Raw genomic sequence first — 25463 nt, 5'->3', positions numbered from 1 at the left:
ATCCAATGCTTGCTCCAGTATCAACATAGAAACTTCTTTACTTAGCCTTTGAAATCCTCTCTTGACTTCTTCATTGACTTTGTATTCTCTCAGTTCCTTGCATTGATACCTTAGACACCATACACTTAAATAATTCATTAGTTCACTACTTAGTTTGTTCCTTTGTTTCTTTGTCATTATCAAAACTAGGGTTCAACAAATTCAAAGAGCAGTTCTAACAATATAAAGAGTGAAAATTCATGAAATAAAACACACAATAAGATTATTTAACTACTATTAGATTAGATCAAGCAATGGAAATATGGACTTAGCAGAATAATTGAATATGAAATCAAGGAAAAGGAACGAAAATAACAGAGATCTTGCAATTAAATTGGATAACAAAGAACTACAAAGAACTAGACCAATTATATTTCCACCACTGTCACCGACAAATAGAAAAAAAAAAACCAGACTCATTTAAATTTAAACCTAAATCTACAGGGTCGGCCAATCGCCTGTGCAAACAGACCATTAGCACAGGACCCCAAATATTTGAGGGCCCAATTCTCAAATATTGCAGCCCAGCTTAAAAAAAAAAAAAAAAAAAAAAAAAAAAAAAACTTCCAGTTCTCTGTCTTCCTTCTTCAATCTCGGCGTGTAAACTGCAAACATGAAATAAACCACGTTCTTCTCTAACTTCCCTTAATTTCTCTTTCCAATTTTCAGAGATTGGTTATCTTTTAAAAATCTTCTAAATTCTTAATTTCTCAATTTCTCTTAACAACTTCCCAAAATTCCCTAACTCATTCCTTATTAACCGTTACCTATGAAAATATCAATTCTGATTTATCCATTTAATCTTCAATTAACAACTTTTTTTTTTACTCTTTATATATTTATAACTCATTTATATTTTTTCATTAATTATCAATTAGTTTTGAGACAAAAGAAATTGAAATTCATACCTTCAATATTTTGTTATTTTTTGATTTCTGAAAATTTGGGAGGAAGAAGAAACCAGATTCGTGAAGTCGTAATTCGTGAAGAACTGAATACCTTATGTTTCTAAATATTCGTGAAAGTTGAGGTCGAACTGAAGAACTGAAGATTCGTGAAATTTGCGGTCGACCGTCGAACTTCGAAGAAATTAAAGCAGAGACATAAAAGTATGAGACAGGTAAATCCTAAATTTTAAATATCTACACTAATTATCATTCACTAGGTATTCGATTGTTTTTATCAATAATCAATTTTTTGTGTTTAATTTTTGGTTTGAAATGGTTAGAATTTTCTTACAGTAACTCATGGACATTTGCTTCATATGAACTTGTTGAAGGAAGAAGACGATTAGTACTATTACTACTGTACAGATGTACTAGTCTACTAGATGTGGCTCCCCTCAAAAATAAAAATAAAAAAGTCTACTAGATGTGGCATGCGGCACAGTGGCAGCACCGTAGCAGGTATGACCATATAATTCTATTACTCACATAGTGTCTTAGTGGCTTAGTTTTATATTTTCAGTATATGTTATTTGTACTATAAGAGTACAAGTAGTATTATAATTTGCTTCAAAAAGCATTAGAATAATAGCTTGTTTTCTGTAGGAGGTTAATAATAGCTCTAAGTTGTATTGAGATTTTATTTACCAGTTTAATAAAGTAGTTTAAATTTTCGTGGATTCAATTTTTAAGAATATAATTGTATTTTGATAATTTTTTTAATATAGATTTTTTTATTAAGAAAATGAAAATTTTCTAAATATAAGGTGCCCAATTTTTGAGATTAGAGCAGGGCCTCTAAAATATTTAAGACGGCCCTGTAAATCTATTGCTTGTGTGAATGTGTTTCTCGTTCGATACTCCTTTCTTTAGAGTGGAATTGAGGAGATTTTATCCTAACTAATGATAGGATATCAAAGGAAATAAATTTGAACTCCGAGTATTGCTTTATTTCTCTTATCTTTTAGATGATACTAATTTCAAAAGTTATAACCCTTTAGTGCTATCTTGTAGCTTACTTGGTATATTTGACTTGTGTTATTAAATGGGCTTGAGCTCTTATTTCTTTGTATCTTTGACTTGGGTTGTTTATTTGGGACCATACTTTCTTATTTCATGAACTAATTACCTATTATCATAACATAAAAACTAATACAGCTCAATAGGTGAAAATAATTAATAACTAAAAGAAATAAATACGTAATAATAAAAGTCACCCGAAAAACCCGTATTTAGATAAAAATATATATATTCGGATAACTAACATATAGGGGTAAAATATATGCAATATGATGAGCTAATTAAACTACTCCACATTTAGTGTTTGGCCGACCTCGAGCAAAATAACATTATTAAACCAAGTGTATCATAAAACAAGATATTAGTTACTAACCAAACCTCAAAAGAGATGAAATTAAGAAGCATGATAGTAGACTAAAATATTTTTTTTTTAAAAAAAAAAATATTAACTTGTAAGTCCTGAAAAGCATTATAATGTTAGGTTAGCATGCTAGGAACACAATAGAACATTTATAACAATAGAACATTCATACTCCAACAATCTTGAGAATTAAATAGTTTAATCTCATAAGTAATCTAGGTGCTCAAGTGCAAGTGCATTGACATTTGAATACGAGGTACTTTAGTCCAACTTGATTACTGTTCTAATTGATTCACCCTTTCTTTCCTGTACATTAGCACTTAGACCCGTACAAGGATCGTTCCTTTTCATATGACATAACACTTGCCACTCATTGTTCTCAAAGGAGTAATCGATACTTTGCTTTCAGGCTTTTTAATTTGCTTTTCCAAGATCTTTTATTTGAACAATTGATCAATATCACTCTGTTTTTTACAATGGCTCGACATCTCACCTTTTGGGATTACTAATCCGCTTTTGAATTATTGTTTTTAAACCATTTTTCTCTTATTTCTTTACCAAACCCAAGTAATTCTCCAGTAATCAAGAGCAATGAAAAAGTCATGAAGTGCAAGTGACACTCAAGAGGGGGGGGGGGAACTGAGTGTTTGTCCGAATGTTGTAGATTTTTCGATTATAGTAAGAACAGTAAAGGAACAATTCTCTAGCAGCGGAAATAAAAGCGATGAATAAACAACACCAGGATTTAACGAGGTTCGACTTCTAATAAGTCTACGTCCTCCACTCACTCACTCACTCTTTTATTAATCAACTCAGAATAACAAAAGAATTACACTCAATCACTTATGCACCTATGCACAAGATGATTCCCTAACTTCCACCTATATAAGTTCGACCCAACCACTAACTATGATGGGTCAAATGAAGTTGATCCCCGATCAACTTCCCCAGCAAACTGAACTCACAGAATGCTCAAATACAACCAGTTTTTCTCTCAGAAACAAACAGCCTAAATACGCTTAGAATGAGAGTACTTTAAGATCTATGTAATATTAGGGTTTATGCTAGGTTTGAGAGCTTGAGAGAGAGATAATGCTTTTGCTTAGAGTATTCTGAAAATATACGTGCAAAAGCCCCCCCGTTTGTGTGCTAGCAGAACTCCTTAAATAAGCCTTTGGTAAGTAAATGTTACATGATATTATGAGAGTATATTTTCCTCGGAAGTATGGAAATTATTCCAAGGAAAATATACTCACTGATTTTATTTGATATCAAATAAAATCAGTATAATATCATATAACACACTTACCATACTAAAGAAATATTGCTCACACAACAAACCATGCATCCGTGTATTTTGAAAATCAATTTTGCGCGGAAAGAAAACTTTCCTAAAATACGAATGCATGAAATAAACCCTAGAGGACTGGTTCAGATCTATTCCCAGACTGTTCCAATCAACCAAGTTTACTTGTAGTTGTGTATGACAAGTAACCGAGGTTTCTTGTCATCCACAACTAACTCATCTCTCTAGTTTCAAACCTTCATTGTGCATCAACACCTTTATACCACTTACATTGCATCTAAGACCTAAATGCTACAACATGATCTTGGTCTTCATGCAATTCTTCAAGACTTGGCTTCACAAGCTTCATCTTTCTATCCATTGAACTCGTACTTTGGCACCTACACATGTAAACAGAAACATGCATGCAATATAATAGTTCAATGTGGTTTGTCATCACTCAAAACTCAAAACAGGGAACTCAACAAATTCCCCCTTTTTGATGATGACAAATCCTGAAGTGCCCCCTACAAATAATATCATTAGTTTTGAGAACTTTTTCAAACAATTTGAATTCTTACGATAAGAACTCAAGGCACTGGTCTCGTACTGTTCCTGCAGATTAAGCATCATTTACAAGTACACCAGTTCACAACTAACTAACAGCAGTTTAAGAAAGAGTTTCTAAGTACCATAGGAAAATACTAATTAGACTCAGAGCTCTTAGACTTAAACATGCATTCGCAAGAAGAACATCAGTAGTTGTTCAAACTTATTTCTAAGCCATTAGGGTGAAAAGAAGTAAAGTGCTTTGAATACACTCACTTCCAGACCACTTCTGGTCTGTCACCTCTAACAAGGCACTCAGCCTTGCTCTAGTTGCTGCAACACACACAGGTTGTAACACCAGACCTGCTTCCCCCTAAGATTAGGTGGAAAAGATCACAGAAGTTCACACCTGCTTCCCCCTTTTGGCATCATCAAAATAGATCAAGGAAACAAACAAATTAACAAATAGCAACACACAACCAGTAGTTAAACTAACAATTATATGAAGTTCATGCTAAATAGGCAGCTCAAACAGCATACTAGGGATGCTGATGCTACCATTGTTCCTACAAAGCACCAAAAGCGACAAGTCCTAAATAATAGTTATTACAGACCAGTAGTAGACCAAACAACATAAGAGCAAATATTGTTGTAATTTGGGAAGAGGGGTAACCAGATATAAAGTTCAATAAAAGAGAGGGGTTAGCAGCAAAAAAGAATAAGAAGAAAAAGAGAAGAAATCAATCAGCTCCAGAGTCGTTTTCAGTCCCATCATCTTCTTCCTCCTCAAGATTCTCTGAAACATCTTCTTCATTTTCTTCCTCCTCCTATTCTTCTTTCTCCTCAGAAACCAGTTCATCATCATCTTCATCACCAGCCGCATGGGATGACTCTTCCTTTTCTTCAGAATCCTTTCTTGACTGAATGTCAGCTCTGTCAAGGCGAACCTCAACCCTCTTGTACGATTCCTGCAAAACACAACTCAGTAACAATGTTCATCATGTTCTGCATCATCTGATTCTGCTCGCTCAACTGCTTGACCAAAGCATGAGTGGCCTGAACTGATTTCGTACTGGTCCCTGCACCAGCTGCATCACCCTTTGCTTCATTCTTCATTTTCAGAACACCACCTGCATATGTCATGCCCTTTTAACCTATAAACTGTGGGCCAGTTCTCCCTTGAGGACACATCAAGTCCATTGTTTGGGACTTTGAGAATTTCAGCCAAAATCTTCTCAGATAAATTAATGGGAGTGCCGTTAACAAAAGCAAAGTAGGACCCATCGTCCTTAGTATGCAGGTGTTCATAAAATTCCTCAACAAAGGGCATAAACACATCAAGTTGTTTTGCAAACGAAATAGACCATTTCTGAAATTCTAAAGCTTCCTTAACCTTATGCAAGAATTTCTGATCAACCCAACTCTTTGCAACAGAAAAACCAACCAGAATAGACATATCCCTCAAATTATACAAAGGCTCGGGAGTAGGATTGGCAACAAGTCGGACTTGGACCGGATTATGCATAATCCGACTCCGACCCTACAGAAAGTCGGATTTTAAATCTGAGTCCGACTCCGACTCCGACACCCGACTTTGAAAATCCAAACATCCGACTCCGAGATCCGACCCGACTTAAAATCCGGACATCCGACTTAAAATCCGAACATCCGACTTAAAATCCGAACATCCGACTTAAAATCCGAACATCCGACTCCGAACCTGATCCGACTTATTTTTCTTCCAATTTTTTACAATAGAATAGTCTTCTATAATACAATAATTTGATCATTACAATTTATTCTAATCATCATATGAAAATCTTTATGGTACAAATAATCTAATTATTACTATTATTTTTAACAATTATTTTTTCTATGGGAAAATCCTATATAATACAATTGGCTTAAAAATCGAAGTCAGATTATACATAAATAATACATTACATAAATAAGAAAAAAGGACTGATTGACTCAAAGTCGGAGGATTATTTTATGAGATCCTACTTCGACCCTCCTCCGACTCGGAGTCGGATTTTTTAAACGGCGTCGGAGTCGGATTACTTTTTTTTCAGAGTCAACTCGGATTTTTTCCTTCAGATTGGAGCGGACTAGGGTCGGATTCGGACTGGATTGTCATCCCTACTCGGGAGTGATAAACTTACTTTTCTTGAGTTTAGAACCCTCTGCAGCAACAATAGCAGGCAGCTTCCTCTTTTTGTCAGCTGGGAACTGGTTTGGTTTTGGTTCCTGCTCAATCCCCTGGCCTTTGGAAGTTTCAGCACCCTTCCTAGCAACCATCTTTACCCTTGTGCCCTTGCTAGCAACAGCCTAAACACTCTCCTTCTTAGTAACTTCCCCCTCAACATCAGCACCTTCCTTCTTCTTTAATTTCTCCACTAGTTTAGCCACTTCCTTTGTTTTCTTAGTTTCAATTTCTGGAGATTCTTCAACCTCCTTTTCTACCAACCTAGTACTCCTCCTTTTTGACATGATGTGACTGAATTCACTCTGTTTTGAGCACTTAAGAACAAGAAAAGAAAACTTGAACAATTTGTGTTTCAAGAATTCGAGAAAGAAGGAAGTAGAAAAGGAATTAGGGTTAGATCGAGAGAATATAAGCAAAGAAAGGAAAAGAATATCAGGAAAATATGTGATCAAAGAGAGTAAGAAAGAAATAAGGAAAGTATGATCACATGCAAGAATATATATAAGATGACAAGAAAATAATCAACCCCGCAAACTGCAGTTGCCTTAATTACAACCATCACATCATTTATTTTCCAAATTTGAAATTTGAAAATATTCAGAGAATAACCACCTCAAGAATCTGGTTCACAAGTGGTCTGCAACTGGTCTGTGCCAACTTACCTTTTTTGAGACTTATGCTTAAGTACCCAAGTACTAAGATGATCAATTCAGCATCGCATAAGAACTTTGTAAGCCCTGAAAAGCAAAAGAAAAATGTACAAAAGAAAAAGAGATATATACACAAATTAACATCATTTGACTAGCCAAAGGGACAAGTCAAGACCTAAGAGCTCATTGTCTAATCTTAATCATACCTAACAAGGTACGAAGCCTGATGAACACTTCTTTGCTCAAAGCTTTTGTAAATATGTCAGCTAGTTGATCTTCTGACCTGCAAAACTCCAACTCAACATTACCTTTTTCAACATTGTCCCTTAGAAAATGATGCCTAATCTCACTATGCTTGGTTTTAGAATGCTGAACAGGATTTTTCGAAATATTGATTGCACTTGTGTTATCACATAAAATAGGAACACTTCCGCAACAGACCCCAAAATCCTTTAGTTGTGACTTTATCCACAAGTATTGAGCACAGCACAAAGCAGCAGCAATGTACTCAGACTCAGCTGTGGATAAGGCTACAGAATTTTGTTTCTTAGATCCCCATGAAATGAGACAAGAACCTAAGAAGTGGGCCATTCCAGAAGTACTCCGCCTGTCCACAATAAAACCAACAAAGTCAGCATCTGTGTATCCAATGAGGCTCATGTTGCTGCCCTTTGGATACCACAAACACATATCATCAGTACCATTGAGATATCTCATAATCCTTTTAACAGCCTTTAGGTGAGATTCTTTAGGGTTGCTTTGAAATCTCGCACACAACCCTACTGAAAACACTATATCTGGCCTACTAGCTGTTAAGTGAAGCAATGAGCCAATCATACCTCTGTATAGCTTGCCCTAAACATCCTTTCCCTTCTCATCAAGGCTCAATTTTGTAGAAGTTGGAATAGGTGTTTCATAGGACTTGCTATCTTGCAGACCATACCTCTTCAGCAGCTCCTTGAGGTATTTCTGTTGATAGATCATGATTCCATCTTTGGTTTGCTTGATTTGAAGCCCAAGGAAGAATCCAAGTTCTCCCATCATACTCATCTCAAATTCGCTCTTCATCAAATCTGCAAACTCATTACACAAATCAGGGTTAGTAGCTCCGAACAAAATATCATCAACATATATTTGGACCACTAACAGATCAGTTCCCCTTTCTTTCAAGAATAGTGTCTTGTCAACTAATCCTCTCTTATAGCCATTTTCTAAAAGAAAACTGGAAAGTCTCTCATACTAATGCTCTAGGAGCTTGTTGAGACCATAAAGAGCTTTGTCGAGTTTAAAAACATGATTTGGCAAGTCACTATCCTCAAAACCAGGGGGTTGCTTTACATAAACATCTTCTTTCAAATAACCATTAAGAAAGGTTGTCTTAACGTCCATTTGAAAGAGTTTAAAGTTCATTTGAGCAGCAAATGCAATTAATATCCTGATAGCTTCAAGCCTGGAGGTTTCATCATAATCAATTCCTTCTTGTTGATTAAACCCTTGAACCACTAGCCTAGCTTTGTTTCTGACTATAATTCCTGAATCGTCCAATTTGTTCCTGAACACCCATTTAGTTCCAATAACAGACATGTTCTCCGTCCTGGGTTCAAGATGCCATACTTGATTTCTCTCAAACTGATTGAGTTCATCTTGCATGGCTAGAACCCAATCTGGATATGTTAGAGCAACCTTATAGTCAGTAGGTTCAACATTTGATAAGAAGGAATAGAATGCACAAAAGTTTTGCAAAATAGAGTTCCTTGTCTGCTCCCCCTTGTTAATATCACTAATGATTAGATCAGTGGGGTGAGAGGACTTGTACTTAAAAGATTTGTTCATATCAAAGTTTGCATTTGTGCCTTCTAATGTTGAACCTGTTTCTACTGGTTCCCCCTGTCTCTTGTTGTTTTGAGCAGGTGAACCAGTTTCCATAGTGGTCTCATCTGCATCATCTTCATGTGATTGAGCATCTAAGTATATCTCCTTCCCTTACCTCTTGAGCTACCTGATTCTGTGCTGGACCAGACTCTTCCTCTCTATGAGAGTTGTGTGGTGAGCCTGGTTCAGCATCTTCTTCATCCTTAGCTCCTGTAAAGCTCAGCATACCAATTTCGAATTCATCAGCATCTTCAACCTGCACATGCTTGCTGAACATGTTAGTCTCATCAGACAAGACATGGATACTTTCTTCAATACACAAGGTTCTTTTATCGAAAACTCTGTATGCCTTGCTGTGTGAAGAGTATCCAACGAAAACAGCCTCATCACTCCTAGGATCAAACTTGTCCAAACTTGATTTACCATCATTGTGTATAAAATATTTGCACCCAAAAATTAGAGGTGATCATGGGCCGGGCCGGGCCGGGTTCGGGCCGGGCCGCGGCCAAAAAAATTTGCCCATTGGCCGGGCCGGGCCGGGCCGGGCCTAAATTCGGGCCGAATTTTGTGTCCAAAGCCCGCTATTTCGGGCCGGGCTTAGCGGGCTTTTGCGGGCCAAAACGGGCCGGGCCAAAAAATAGACTAAAAAGTCGTTTTTAGCTTGCCCAAAGCCCGCCCAAAAACAAAAAAAAAATGACCGGGCCGGGCCCGGCCCGGCCCGCGGCCGAAAAATTCTGCCCAAACCCGGCCCAAAAACGGGCCGGGCCGGGCCGGGCCAGCGGGCCGGGCCATGTTTGATCACCTCTACCAAAAATACGTAAATGTACAATGTTTGGTTTTCTTCCCCTAAGGAGCTCATAAGGTGTTTTATTTAGTAACGGTCTCAACATTACCCTATTCAAAATATAACACGCAGTACTCACAGCCTCAGCCCAGAAGTTTCGAGGAAGACCACTCTCTAAAAGCATTGTTCTTGCCATTTCTTCTAGAGTGCGATTTTTCCTTTCAACCACTCCATTTTGTTGTGGAGTTCTAGGAGCTGAAAAATTGTGAGATACAACATGATCATTACAGTAGGTTACGAAGTTGAGATTGTAAAATTCAAAACCATGATCAGACCGGATAGAGACCAGTTGATGACTAATCTTGTTTTGGACCTGTTTTACCAGAATTTCAAATTCTTCAAAGGTTTCATTTTTAAACTTCAAAAAGATTGTCCAATTGAAACGAGAATAATCATCAACTAACACAAACACATAACTATGACCATTTCGACTTTGCACACGCATGGGCCCACACAAGTTCATGTGTACAAGTTCGAAAGGTCTAGTTGTTCTTACAAACTTCTTTGGCTGAAAAGAGGAATTGACATGTTTACATTTAGCACATTCATGACAAATATGATCTGCAGCAAACTTGATGTTAGGTAAACCTGTCACCAAGTCTTGAGATCTCAGTTTATTGAGCAAAGAAAAACTTACATGTCCAAGTCTCTTATCCCTGGCAGACCAGTTCCCTTGTTTCAGTGTTGACTATATGACAAAGATTGGTTTCAAATTCAACATGGTTTCCTTTGTCACATAGTTGAGAAATGCTCAAGAGGTTATGTTTCAAACCTTCTACAAAGTAAACATCATCAATAGCTTGAAAAAGTGTGGTACCAACTTTACCTATACCTTTAATCAAACCTTTGATATTGTCTTCAAAGGTGACACTTCCTCCTTCATAGGCTACGAGTGAGAGAAATTGACTTTTATCTCCTGACATGTGTCTCGAGCAACCACTGTCCAAATACCAGTATGGCTTTGCTCTCACTCTAACCTGCACGAACAAATCAAGGTTTAGTTTTAGGAACCCAGATTTTCTTGGGTTCCTTGTCCTTGTAAACTGGTTTGACTCTGTCCTTTCTAACCTATATTTGTTTTACATTGGTCTTCTTTGTTTTATCATGTTTTCCATTGTTAGACCAATTGTGTGTGACCCTTCTGATAATGGGAATTGTGAACGTGAGACTGGTTTCTTTTATCATGTTTTTGCTTAGTCCAACAAGTATTAATAACATGACCATTCTTACCACAGTAGGTAACTACGTGCATGTCCTTTGCAAACACGTACTTACCTCTCTTGAATTCATAAATCCAAGTCTCATCTCTTCCCAACTTTGGTGGCTGTGGGGAACTGGTTCCAGAATACCCTAATCCAAACCTCTCAGAATTACCAGATTGTGAGGTTAGAATGTTTAAAATACTCTGAGTATCGAGCAACCTGTTCATCTGTCTCAAGCAGTCACTCAAATCATGTTCCTTGGTTTCAAGTTTCTTAAGTTGAGCTTCATTAAATTCTGCAGCAATGGTAAGATCCAACTTTCCCTTATGAAGCTCATCCTTAAGTTTTGAAACCAGTTCTGGATCTGATTCAGAAGTGGTCGCAATGTTCTTGCCTTTTCTTAGTTCGTATATTTCGGATTGAAGATCACATATCTTACCTTCCTATTCCAAACTTAAGTCTTCAACATTAACACTAGGACCACTTGTGCTAGCAAAAGAAGCTTTCAAATCCACATACTCATTGAACAATTCTTCCACATCATCAATCAGATAATTATGAGCCAAAATTAAATCAGAATGTTCTAAAGTAAAGCTTTTCTGTTTGAGTAACTCGAAAATATACCTTCAACTTCACCTCCTTGAGTTTACTAAATCCTCTATCATTGTTTTGATAAAAAGCATTTTTGAAAAACTGATTGAGGTCTTAGCATCTCAAGCTCAATATCTTCTGATCCAAACTTATTTCAAGCTCTGAAATTTTTTCTTTCAGTTCTGTAAATAAGTTCAAGTTCAGCAGAACGACTTTCACTTAGGTCTAAGTTTCGAGTTACCTCTCTCAACTTCTTTTTGTTAGCTTTATAAGAAGCATTACCTTTAACATTTTGTTCAATAGCAGAATCAATAAAACTTAGTAACTCATCTCTATCACAATATCTCATTTGTTCTTGCATATTATAAATAGTTACTGTTCTTCGTCGGAAGAGCTGCTTCCTGCCATGAAACATGTGCCTTTTTTCCTAAACTGGTTGCTTTGGTCTATGTCTCCAATCAGTGCAGTCACACACATTAGGGCTTCATCTTCCGCTTTCACCACCTGAATCAGAATCACCCCAGGCGGCTAGCATAGCCCTCTTAGTCATTTTCTTCTCTCTCTGTCCTCCTTTATCATTCTTCCATGTGGACAATCCTTATCATGTGTCCAGTTTCTCCACATTTGAAGCAACCAGTGCTGAAATGGTCTTCTTCAAGTTGCCCTCGTTCTTCCAAGACTTCCCCTTGAACTGCGTTCTAAGACTCCTCTCAAACCTCTTAGCCATGAGCCAATCTCATCGAGATCTTCATCATTTTCCTCACCTTTCAAAGCTAACCCACGACTTTTGGTTGTCTTTCCTCCTTTGAATCCACCAACATCTCATGAGTCATTAATGACCCAATAAGTTGTTCATGGACAATTCGTTAGATCCTTAGCCTCCTGAATAGCAGTCACCTTGGGCAGCCATTTACCTGTCAAACTTCTCAAGATCTTTCTCACCAAATCTTCATTAGTAAAGTCTTTTCCAAGAGATTTAAGTTCATTGATAATTGTCATGAAACGAGTAAACATATCTCTTATATTTTCATCTCGGTTCATATAAAAGTTTCATATTTAGACATAAGCATATCAACTTTAGATCTCCTGACTTCACTAGTGCCTTCATAGGCTAATTCTAAGGTTTCCCATATTTCCTTAGCAGTAGAGCATGCTAATATACGGCTTACCTCATTATCAGCAATACCTTGTTGAAGTAGTGACATGGCCTTTGCATTCTTCTCGAAGTCTTCAGATCTGTAGTAGTGTACTCACTCTCCTTCTTCTTGTTCCATCTGAATTGTTAGCCACCTTCCTTGGTCCATTCTTGATGATCATCTAGCACTCATAGTCTGTGCCAATGATCAGATTTCTCATGCAATTTTTTCCACCAAGGATAGTTGGTTCCATTGAACTTTGGCAACCTTGATCCTCTGGGTCCACTGGTCATTTCTTGAGTAGTCATTATATCTTCCTTCTCTAGGTGTTACCCTTTCAAGAGGGGGGGGTGAATTGAGTGTTTGTCCGATTGTTGTAGATTTTTCGATTATAGTAAGAACAGTAAAGGAACAGTTCTCTAGCAGCGAAAATAAAAGCGATGAATAAACAACACCAGGATTTAATGAGGTTCGACTTCTAATAAGTCTACGTCCTTCACTCACTCACTCTTTTATTAATCAACTCAGAATAACAAAAGAATTACACTCAATCACTTATGCACCTATGCACAAGATGATTCCCCAACTTCCACCTATGAAGTTCGACCCAACCACCAACTCACAGAATGCTCAAATACAACCAGTTTTTCTCTTAGAAACAAACAGCCTAAATACGCTTAGAATGAGAGTAGTTTAAGATCTATGTGGTATTAAGGTTTATGCTAGGTTTGAGAGCTTGAGAGAGAGAATGCTTTTTCTTAGAGTATTCTGAAACCCCCCCGTTCGTGTGCTAGCAGAACTCCTTAAATAACCCTTTGGTAAGTAAATGCTACATGATATTATGAGAGTATATTTTCCTCGGAAGTATGGAAATTATTCCAAGGAAAATATACTCACTGATTTTATTTGATATCAAATAAAATCAGTATAATATCATATAATAAACCCTAGAGGACTGGTTCAGATCTGTTCCCAGACTGTCCCAATCAACCAAGTTTAGATGTAGTTGTGTATGACAAGTAATCGAGGTTTCTTGTCATCCACAACTAACTCATCTCTCTAGTTTCAAACCTTTATAGTGCATCAAAACCTTTATACCACTTACATTGCATCTAAGACCTAAATGCTACAACATGATCTTGGTCTTCATGCAATTCTTCAAGACTTGGCTTCACAAGCTTCATCTTTCTATCCATTGAACTCGTACTTTGGCACCTACACATGTAAACAGAAACATGCATGCAATATAATAGTTCAATGTGGTTTGTCATCACTCAAAACTCAAAACAGGGAACTCAACAAGTCACCAATGAAAGTAAAGGTATTATTTAAGTAGATTAAATTATAAAAGGCTTTCCTCCATACCCCGCTTCTAAGCCAATAAAGATAGTGTGCTAGTTTATATATAAGCATAACATTAGTAAGGTACGTTTAGGAGTTGCTAGAGATAAAGTCTTCATGTTCATAACTTCAAAAGCATTTTTTTTCTTTAGATTGATATCTTAAGAATACCAAATTTATGAATTTTTTTTGTTAAGTTAGAGTATATCGTCAACTATCTTACTAGTTAGTTCACAAAAATGTGCAAATATTTTCATCTTCAAGCATTTCCAATCATAGCAAGTAAAAATTTCAAATATTGGTAAATAGTAGCCACTCCCCCCCTCCCCCCACTATTTCTTACGTTGGCCTCAGTGTAAGTTAGTGTAAGGATTAAAAAAACAAATAAATGGAAATACAGGAAGTACTCATAGACTTCATTTATTGTAGTATAACGAAATAAATTAAAGAAACTTAAAGCATATAAAGAATTTACCCGGGTTGGATGCTGAGGTACATCCAAGAAGCTTGCATATGCTCAATTAATCATCATACTTAGGTTCATATACTAGCAAACACTCTACGTTTTCTTCCATATTCTCTTCTAGCAACTCACGATATTGTTTAAGCCTCTGTTCGTTCACTCTGAAACGCAACCCTACATTAGGATTCTCGATCTCTACTTCACCCTGAGGAAATACTCAAGTATAATATATGGTCGACTCCAGTGAGATCTTAACTTTGGAAAATATGTAGCTTGGAGCCATAAAGCAAAACCTTCTGATCTACAAAAAAGTTTTTTCGATTAATATGCTTATCATGAATCAATTTCGCTCTTTCCTTGTGTAATCTAGAGTTTTCGTAAGCTTCTCCTCTAATCTCTTCTAACACATTTATTTGTAATTTTCTCACATCACTAGCAGTATTTAAATCAGTGTTAAGCTATTTAATAGCCCATAATGCGCGATATTCTAATTCTGTGGGAAAGTGGTAGGCTTTACCATACACTACTATATAAGGAGACATACCTAATGGGGTCTTGTAAGCTGTCTATACGCCATGATGCATCAATAAGTTTATCAAACCAATCCTTCTGATTTTTATGCACTATTTTCTCTAAAATCTGTTTGATTTGCCTATTTGAAACCTCAACTTGACTGCTAGTTTGAGGGTGATATGTAGTAGCTAGCCTATGAACAATCGAATATTTTTTCAATAATGTCTCAAAATTGCAGTTCGTAAAGTGAGTACCGCGATCACTAATTACAGCTCTAGTCATACCAAATGTAGCAAAAATATTGACCCTAAGGAATCTCACAACCACACTAGTAGAATAAATACTTATTGTCGCGGTCATTAAGTGGCCTATTACGGCGGAAACCGCAACAATATGTTTGGTCAAATAGTAAAAAAAATTCAAAAAAATTCCGTTTTAACCATAATGCTGCGGTTTTCGGCCGATACCGCAGCAATATGGTTATTTTATATTTTTCCTTTTCTTTTTACGTGATACAAAAATAAGCAATTATTCTACTAGTCCCACCTGGCTTCCATTACTCCTAGTATCTATAGGCTTGACCCATTTTGATACATAATCTACAACAAGAAGGATGTATTTATTACTAAATGACGAGGGCAAAGGGCCATAAAGCCTATACCCCAAATATCAAACACTTTGACAACAATGATTGGAGTTAAAGGCATCATATCTCATATAGTTATCTTTTCTTATTGTTGATACCTAAAACACTTTTTGCAATAAACATGAGCATCTTAAAATATAGTATATAGACTCGATTGAAGATCTTTAGTAGTTGTTTTCTTACCACTGAAAGAATCTGTTTATTTGCCGCTTCAGCTAATGCCCCCTACAAGCTTCATCATGCATGGTAAAAAGAAAGAACATTCTTAATTTTAGAATCAGGGAAACATCTCCTAATAATCTGATCAGGGCAATATTTAAGAATCATCCTAAATAAAATACTTCACATATAACAGAACGAAAGATTTATCATGCTTATTCTAATGGGCTTGCAACTCTCTGCTCATGAAATAATTAACTATGTCGGCATAGCATGGTTCAGCTTCCACCATAAATAGTTGCTTGTTAGGAAAATACTCAGAAATAGGAGTCTCACTTTGCTTGACAAGTATCTGAGAGAAATGATCTGCTACACGGTTCTCATAACCTTTTCTATCTCTAATTTCACAATTAAATTCTTTTAAAAGCAATATCCACCTAAGTAGTATAGGTTTAGCATCTTTTTTCCTTAAGAAGATGTCTTATGGCAGCATGATCACTATAAACAATAACATTAGAACCAATCAAATATGATCTTAACTTTTCAAAAGAAAAGACAATAGCAAGAAACTCCCTTTCAGTTACTTTATTAAGTTGTGCCTCATTTAAAGTGTGACTAGCATAATATATTACATGAGGTTTCTTATCAACTCGTTTTCCTAATAACACAACACCTATTGCATAATCATATGCATCGCACATAAGCTCAAAGGGTTCACCCCAACTAGGAGGATGAAGAATAGGAGAAGAAGTTAATGCACTTTTCAGCTTGTTAAAAGCTTCTAAATATTCAGCAAGAAAATTAAAAGGAACATCCTTAGCTAGTAACTGAGACAAGGGTTTAGAAATCTTACTAAAGTCTTGTATAAAATCACCTATAAAACCCTACATGGCCTAAGAATGACGGAACATCTTTAACAGAAGAGGGAGGCAACAAGTTGGAAATCAAATCAATCCTGGCTTTGTCAACTTCTATGCCATCATTTGAAACAATATGACCAAGCACTACACCTTTCTTAACCTTTCTTAACCACAAAGCGGCATTTCTCCCAGTTGAGAACTATATATTTCTCAATACATCTTTCCAAGACCTTAGATAAATTAGCTAAGCGATTTTCAACTAAAATACCAAAAATAGAAAAATCATCCATGAATATTTCAATACATTGCTCAACCTACTAGAAAATACAGAGATCATACATCGCTGAAAAGTTGTAGGCGCATTACATAAACCAAAAGGCATTTTTCTAAACGTATGTGCCAAAAGGACAAGTAAATTAAATGTAGTCTAATCTTGGTCTTCGGGAGCAATAGACACTTGAGTGTAACTAGAATACCCGTCAAGAAAGTAATAGTAGCTATGTCCAACTAGCCTCTCGAGCAAACTCGCCAACCAAATTGGACTCTCATAGGAACTAACTCATTTTTATCATTCTTAACCACAATGATACAAGTCTTTTCAGAGAGGACTTGTATAGGAGTCACCCACTCACTATCAGAAATTGGATATATATTCCGTGATCCAACCACTTAATTACTTCTTTCTTTACTACTTCATGTAATGTAGAATTAAAACGTGTTTGATGGTCTCTATGGACTTTAGCATTTTCCTCAAGATGTATCCTATGCTAAATAAAAGAAGAACTAGTCCCTTTTTATAGCACTAAGACTCCATCCTATATCATTCTTATACTTTTTAAGCATTTTCATTAGTTAAGTCTCGTTCAAAATCATCTAAATCAGACGCAATGATGACTGCATAGGTCTTATCTGGTCCTGGGAATGCATATTTCAAAGACTCGAGAAGGGGTTTAAGCTCTAAGGAAGGGGTAGACTCAGGGACAGCAGGTAGAGAAGACAAAACAGAACTTTCATATTAAGTAGAACCAGCAACCAAACAATTTCAAGGTCTAAATCAGAATACTCAGTGTATGCAGGTTCACCACCATCTATACTACTAGTGGGATATGAATCTAACCAATTAATTGTATCATAATACTCTTCATCTTATGGTTGTTTATAGAGATTAAATATGTTCAGATCTACTGTCATGTTTCCAAAAGAGATTTTCATCATACCATTACAACAACTAATCAATGCATTAGAAGTAGCTAGGAAAGGTCGTCTTAAGATGACTGGAATTTGATTTTCAGATTAGGATGTATTTAGTTTCAAGAACAACCAAATCTACAGGAAAAATAAATTCACCTACCCTAATTAGAATATCTTCCACCACTCCCTTAGGTACCTTAACGGATCTATTAGCTTATTCAAGGATTACCTTAGTGGATTCCACTTCACCTAAGCCAAGTTGCTCGTAAACGGCAAGTGGAAGCAGGTTCACACTAGCGCCCAAGTCTAAGAGTGCTCTATGAATGGTCTTGTCGCCTATAATAATTGAAATAGTAGGGCAACCAAGGTATTTATACTTCACTAGAATTTAATTAGAAATGGTAGAACTCATATTAGAAGCTAAGAATGCTTTCTTAGGTACGTCAGTTGCTCTCTTTGTGGTGCATAATTCTTTTAGGAATTTGGTGAAAGGTGACATTTGATTAATGGCATCAAGAAGAGGGATATTAATTTTAAATTGTGAAAATGTTTCCCATATATTTTCAAATTGACCTTCATCTTTCTTTGTAGTGAACCTATAAGAAAAAGGTGCTTCATGCTTGTAATTCTGGTCATTAACAGTAGGTACAAACTTGTTTTTATCAGTTTCATTAGCCTCTTTTTCACTAGATTCTTGTGAATTATCACTGGCAGGTTCATTGTTACTCTTTTTTCTCACTAGTTATGGATGACGAACTAGTTATAGAAGTATAAGAAAGAGGATTAAGAATATCATCATATATGTCACATATGTGATTATCAACTTGTTTATATGACTATGAAGAAAGCATAACATTGACTCCTTTCAAATTAACATTTGAACTTGTGCATTAGAGTTCACATTCCTAGTATTAATTTCAGGTTGACTAGGGAATGTTCATTTCTCTATGTTCTGATAAACCAACTGAGCAACAATGTCAGTCAATATTTTAAGAGTCCTTTCTAAGCTACTTATCTTTTTATCAGTTTCTCAATATCCAGGAGGAGATTGTGTTTGAGAAATTGGTGGCCTTGGACTACCTTGAAAATCCTGATTTGGAAACATAAAAGTTGAGGTATTGAATTGTTAGTAAAATTTCCAACTTGACTACTAGAACCTCCCAAGTGTTGACCTTGACTCCAAGAGAAGTTAGAGTGATTACGCCAACTTGAATTATAGGTATTATAGTATGGGTCATTCCTAGGTCGGTTGAAGGCAATATTAGCTTAATCTACATTAGTATGACTTTTTATGGAGCAATTTATAGAAAAGCATTATAAATATGATCTAAGAAATGGCAATGAATGCAGGAAAAATATGTAATTTAATGAGCTTGGGATTGTGGGATTGATAAGCCTTTTAACTTATTTTCTAACAAAGTTAGCCTAGACTCAAGATATCTGAAACATTGAACGAGCCACTTTTAGCACTAGAAATCTTAGCAAGAAGGCTACTACTATCTAGTGGTCTCCCATTACAATGTCTTATCAACTAAATCTTCTAAAAATTCCCAATAGTTTTACCTAAGAAGTTACCCTGCTGACACATAGATTCAAGCATAGTTATAGATTTTGATGTTTGACCGGATCAGTAAACCCCTCTCAGATTATTATTAAAAAAAATCCCCCATTAGAGGCGGGAAGTGAGGACTAAGGAGAGGCGAAAATAAGACACAATTAAAACATAATCTACGAATATATAAAACCCACCATTATAGTTTATACTTGTATATATATATATATATATATATATATTATATATATATATATATATATATATATGAATTACATAGAAATAAAAATGAAATATGCAAATTCTGATAAAATAAATATACAATAAAATACACATGCGTATAAAAAATTAAATTACAACCACACACTAAAACTAGATAATTGATATTCTAAAAACAAAAACAAAAACAAAAACAAAACGACATTCCAAAAAAAAAAAATCAATGTTCTCAAAAAAATCAAAAACAAAAATGAGATCCAAAATTCATGACAAAAATTAGGAACATTCGAACAAAAACAAAAATGAGATCCAAGATTAGGATCGAGGAATGCGAAAAACGAAAAATCGTGTACACACGGTAGCTTCCGATTGATTGAGTGATGAAGTTGCAGAGCGACAATTCAGGGTTACAAATAAAACATGGTTCTAACTATGTCTGTAAATTTGAGAAACATCACAAAGCCTAACATTAACCTTTCTTGTTCATTCAACTTTGGTTAAATTCATCAGTAGAATCTACCTTTTGAACCCCAAAAATTTAGTTACAAACAGGCACTTAACCATCAACTGAAGATAAGGCCCTTAATTCAAACTCCAATAGCGTGTTTGAGGGAACAATTTAACAACCATGCCATTTAGTTCCATTTTTTTGAAATCGGCTTTGTCATATTCAGAGAAGGGTTTTAGAATTACCTCATTTTTGTCATTAGTAGTTGTGACCTCGAAATCACCAACTTCAACGACTCTCCATGCCTGGTAGATTTCAGCTTTGATGAATATCTGCATTCGATTCTTCCAGTAGGAATAGAACTTCCCATTGAACATGGGAGGCCTTTGCGTGGAGTAACCTTCCTCAAGTTTCTCGGTGGTATTCATTGCTCCTTGGATCTTTTTCTCAATAGGGTTTCCTATCTTTTGTGAGTTCTAGCTCTGATACCAATTGTTATTTCACTAGGAACAATACAATTGGGGGGGTGAATTGTATGTGTAGAAATAAACGTAATTTTTTGCGGAATTTTAAACATAAACAAATAAACAAGCTAAAGGAACACAAGAGATTTTTAAGAGGAAAAACTTCTTGGACCCAACAAGACGAAACAACCTCGACCACTAGGGATTTCAAACTCAACTCTTTCACTAATTAGGCAAACAACTTTGTTACAACCTAATTCTACTCACGAGCCACACATTCACTAGTAGAATAAATGCTTGTTGCTACGGTCAAAAAGTGGCCTATTGCTGCGGTTTTGACCGCGCAGCAATAGGCAATAATTAAATTGCTGCGGTTTAAAACTGCAGCAATAGGTCCATATATTGCTGTGGTTTCTAGCCAAAACCGCAGCAATATGTGTTTTTTTTAATTGAAAAAATTCAACGTATTGCTGCGGTCTTCACCAAAAACCGTAGCAATAGATACCAGTATAGGTAAAAAAAAAAATCATTTTGCCTTCAAATTTTAAAGATAAAAATATAGAATGAAATAATACAACATAAATGTAAAAGAATTGCTTATTCGAACAAAAAAACAAAATTTAACATATATAAAAAAACAAAAACGGATTCATCTCCAAAAAATGAAAAAAAAATTCAACAAATAAAATTCAACATATTGGACCGAATTCGTCAGATCTGGGTTCGACTAAAAAAATTCAACATATTCGACTGAAAAATGAAAAAAAAAAAAAAATTCACACCATCCAAACATCATACATGATAATTACAATTACAAAAGCAGAAACAAAATTAATCGGATGCTTCCCTGTCGTTTGATTTCTTCGACTGGGTTCGTCAAATTACTGTCAATGAATTCGTTGGAGATGGCGACTGGAGATGGCGAATGGATTCATGGATTCATCGATGAATTCGTTGTTAAACGACGGTAATTTGTCGAGATTTGACGAGATGGCGAATTAGATGGCTACCCTCTTCGTGGTTCTTGCTGCGACCCTCTTTGTGGGTTCCGACAAAGCTATGACAGAGGCGAAAAAGGAGATGAGAGATAGGAGATGAGGAGGCGATCGAAACCGGACGAGAGACAAGATGAGGGAGGCGAGACCGGAGGAGAGAGGATCAAGATGAGAGACGACCGGAGGAGAGCGGATTGAGATGAGAGACGACTGGAGGAGAGAGGATCGAGATGAGAGACGACCGGAGAAAAGAGAATGACGGTGAGAGAGGCGTGCTTGAGGAGAGAGAAAGAAAGGAATGAAAAGGATGAGACTTGAGAGAGGCGGGATTGAGATTTGAGAGGCGTACAAGCCTTAAGTGAGTGAAACCTTAATTTTTCTTAATACTTTTTAATAATATTGCTGCGGTTGTTGGTATAAACCGCAGCAATATATTAAAAAATTAATTTTTTAATATATTGTTGCGGTTTTGGCCAAAAACCGCAGCAATATATCTAGTCAAATAGTCAACTTTTTTTAAAAAATTTTGCTATTGATATCATATTTCTGCGGTTTTTGGCCAAAACCGCAGCAATATCTTTATTTTATATTTTATCTTTTCTTTTTACGTGATTTATTGCTGCATATAGGTAACACCGCAGCAATAAGCAATTATTCTACTAGTGCTTGAGTTCCTAAACTTAAGTTCCTGAACAACTGTTCCCTTAACAGTTGTTCCTCTCAACTTCACTTGGAGTTCTCTCACTTTATCTTGCTTTACTCAAACCTTTTCTCTTACAAAACTTCACTCAATGTCCCCTTACCCCAAAAACCAAAAATACAATTAATCAAATACACTTAGTGGAATTAGAGTAAGAAGGCAAAGAACAAATGGCTTTTGTGAGAGAATGAAGGCACTGACACTTTACTTTTTTTTTTTTTGAATAGTAAAATTAATTCATTAATAAAAAGTCATACGACATCTACATAAGCAATCGAATCAAACAAATACATAAGTTGAATCAAACAAAAATTTCCTTCATAAAAACTACGATCGTCAAACAAATCTTGCAATGTGGAACATCTCCCGCTTATATCGCTGGAAAATACAGCCTTGTTGGAGAGACAATCTAACGATCCCTTGTAGTCGTGAGGATGATTTCCGTCGGATTCATCTGACCATATTCGAAAAATTGATAACCTTTGTGATCCCGCATATATTCTCACCCAAAATAATTTCACGGCAATCTATTAGATCTAGTATCCCGGATTGTAACCTGTAGAAATTCCCCCTCTAAAAGAGGAGAAAAACCCTGTCTTTCGAAGGAGGTCGAAAAACCTTGTCTTTCGAAGGAGATCAAAAAACCTTTTCTTACGAAGGAGATCGAAAACCCTGTCTTTCGAGGGAGAAATCGTTATTGGAAACCTAAAAACAAGTAAAAAAGCAAAGGTGGGGGCTTTCCAACGGTAAAAACCGATGGAAGCCCCTTAAAAATCAACAATGGAGGCTAGGGTTTTTGAAAGTAGAGAGGAGAGAGGGGAGAGAGAAAAAAAGATAGTGAGATTATGTAATACTTCATCACTGACACTTTACTTAGTTAAACTCACTAAATCACTTAGTCAGACACACTTAATGGAACTTCATTATACATTAGTATTTATAGTGGTAATAACTTAGAACGTGGGATTAAAACATGTATTAGTGGTTTGAACCATTATCCCATGATGTTCTTTACCCGGAAGAACACGTTCCTCAATCATCCCATGATCTCCATGATCATTGTTTAATTTGGGAGAGAATTAAGTTATTTCTCCTTAATTTTAGCAATCACTTTGAGCATTAATTCAAAAATATGATTTAATTAAGAACATTTTAATTAATAAAACCGAAATAAATCTTTTTACTAAAAATATTATCTTTAAAATATTTCCATAAAAACTGAAAAGAATTTTTATTATCTTTGGAAAAATAATATCTTTTCTTTAAAATCAGATTTTTCCTTAAATAAAACGGTTCTAGGCATAATTTACTCAACTGACATAAATGTACCGTTGTAATGCTTCATCCTAAGTCTAGTTCCTTTTAATTCTTAGTTCTTTTAACGTTATAAGTTCAGCGCGAGTTCGTCTATTCCTTGCAAAGGAACAAACGATCATTCTCATTCTAAATTGACATAGTTCCTTACCATTCTCACTCGTTCCTTTACAATGGAACTAGAAACAAAAAGCCCCGCTTTAGTCTTCTTGCTCCAATGCTGCTCCAGTACCAAATATAGAAACATCTTCACTTAGTCTTCAAAATTCAAACTTGATTTGTTCCTTGACTTAGCATTCTCTTTGTTCCTTTCATTGATACCATGAAATTCACTCACTTAAACAACTTGTTAGTCCGCCAATACTTAGTTTGCATCTTTGTTCCTTTGTCATCATCAAAACTAGGGTTCAACACATAAGATTAATGGCCTATGACTAATAGAATGAAGTTTTGAATTAAAGGTTACCAAAATTATAACGTTTTGAAATTATAAAATACGAAATCGTTATAGTAAGATGTCGTCTATATAAAACTCCTACACACCTCCTAAAATGGATACATGATGGAAATGGATCAGCAAACTCATAATTTCGAATAAAATATTAATAAGTCTTTTATTAATCCCTGATTTGATTAGATTAAAAAGGAAGATAAAGCCTCTCCCTATGATCAAGATTGTTAAGCATGATTTCAGATAACGTCTACTGCTAACAACCGCACTCCCCTTCCAACTACGTTTTATGGTGCTTTTATATAATGTTTATGCTATGTTTTATATGGTGTGCGGGATATGAAATGTTTGGCTACATAAATGATTTGATGACGTTATGAAATGACTTTATTATGATTTCTGAAAATTACGCAAAAGAAACGAAACATGATAAATGAAAGTGAAAGATGGTGAATGGCAGTACTATGTTCTCTGGGCCGTGCACGTGTCGTTCTGTTATCTACCGACAACGCCACCTTCTGATGGAGGACAACATCCTCGGTGGTACCCGCATTATGACATTATATGTCACCTTCTGATGGGGGACCACCTCCTCAGTGGCTTTGTCTGGCATTATATGCCATCTTCTGATGGGGGATGAATATTCTCGGTGGCTTTGCCTTCTGTTATGATTATGGCATCATATGTCACCTTCTGATGGGGGAGAACGTCCTCGGTGGTACCTGCATTATGACATTATATGTCACCTTCTGATTGGGGACAATGTCCTTGGTGGCTTTGTCTGGCATTATATGCCACCTTATGATGCGGGATGAATATCCTTGGTGACTTTGCCTTCTGTTATGATTATGACATTATATACCACCTTCTGATGGGGGGACAATGTCCTCGGTGGCTTTGCCTAGCATTATATGCCACCTTCTAATGGGGGATGCATATCCTCGCTGGATTTGCCTTATGCGACTACTGCATTATATGCCACCTTCTGATGGGAGATGAATATCCTCGGTGGCTTTGCCTTATGTTATGATCTATGACATTATATGTCACCTTCTGATGGGGGACTTATGTCCTCGGTGGATATGCCTTCTGTTGTACTTGCTAAGTAACCATAGAAAGTTTTCTGATAATGAAATGTGATAATGGAGATTATATTAATGAAAATGACTTTTAAATTCCTGATTCAAAGTGTATGTTTATGAAATGGTTTTACTATATTCACTTCTCCCTGTTTGCAAATAAAATGAATTGAAATGAATTTACGTTGTTAGAGTAGTATGTTATTGAGCCTCGGCTCATGACGTTTTATTTTTCTGTTTTAGGTATGCATACGAAGATGGTATGACGTAGCAGTGAGAATTAAATTGCTTTAATTCATGCGACTATGACGGTTATGTAATCCAAGTTTATGATCACTAAATTACGTAACATTAGCTATGCTTAAGCTA

At 35.9% G+C, this 25463-nt stretch overlaps 1 long non-coding RNA gene across 2 annotated transcripts; it reads left to right on the top strand.

Moving 5' to 3' along the window:
- The first annotated feature begins 444 nt into the window (after positions 1–444).
- On the top strand, positions 445–25463 carry LOC125499653 (uncharacterized). 2 transcript variants are annotated; one of them, XR_007276641.2, is made up of 3 exons: positions 445–1159; positions 1281–1445; positions 25338–25463. It is a non-coding gene; the product is annotated as an uncharacterized LOC125499653 (long non-coding RNA). The 2 variants fall into 2 exon arrangements; XR_007276640.2 differs by lacking the exon at positions 25338–25463 and having other exon boundaries at positions 1281–1668.

Source organism: Beta vulgaris, chromosome 7, assembly GCF_026745355.1.
Source record: "Beta vulgaris subsp. vulgaris cultivar EL10 chromosome 7, EL10.2, whole genome shotgun sequence".
NCBI classification, from domain to species: domain Eukaryota; kingdom Viridiplantae; phylum Streptophyta; class Magnoliopsida; order Caryophyllales; family Amaranthaceae; genus Beta; species Beta vulgaris.
Note: the sequence above shows the minus strand (reverse complement) of the source record. Positions and strands in the feature narration are given on the sequence as shown.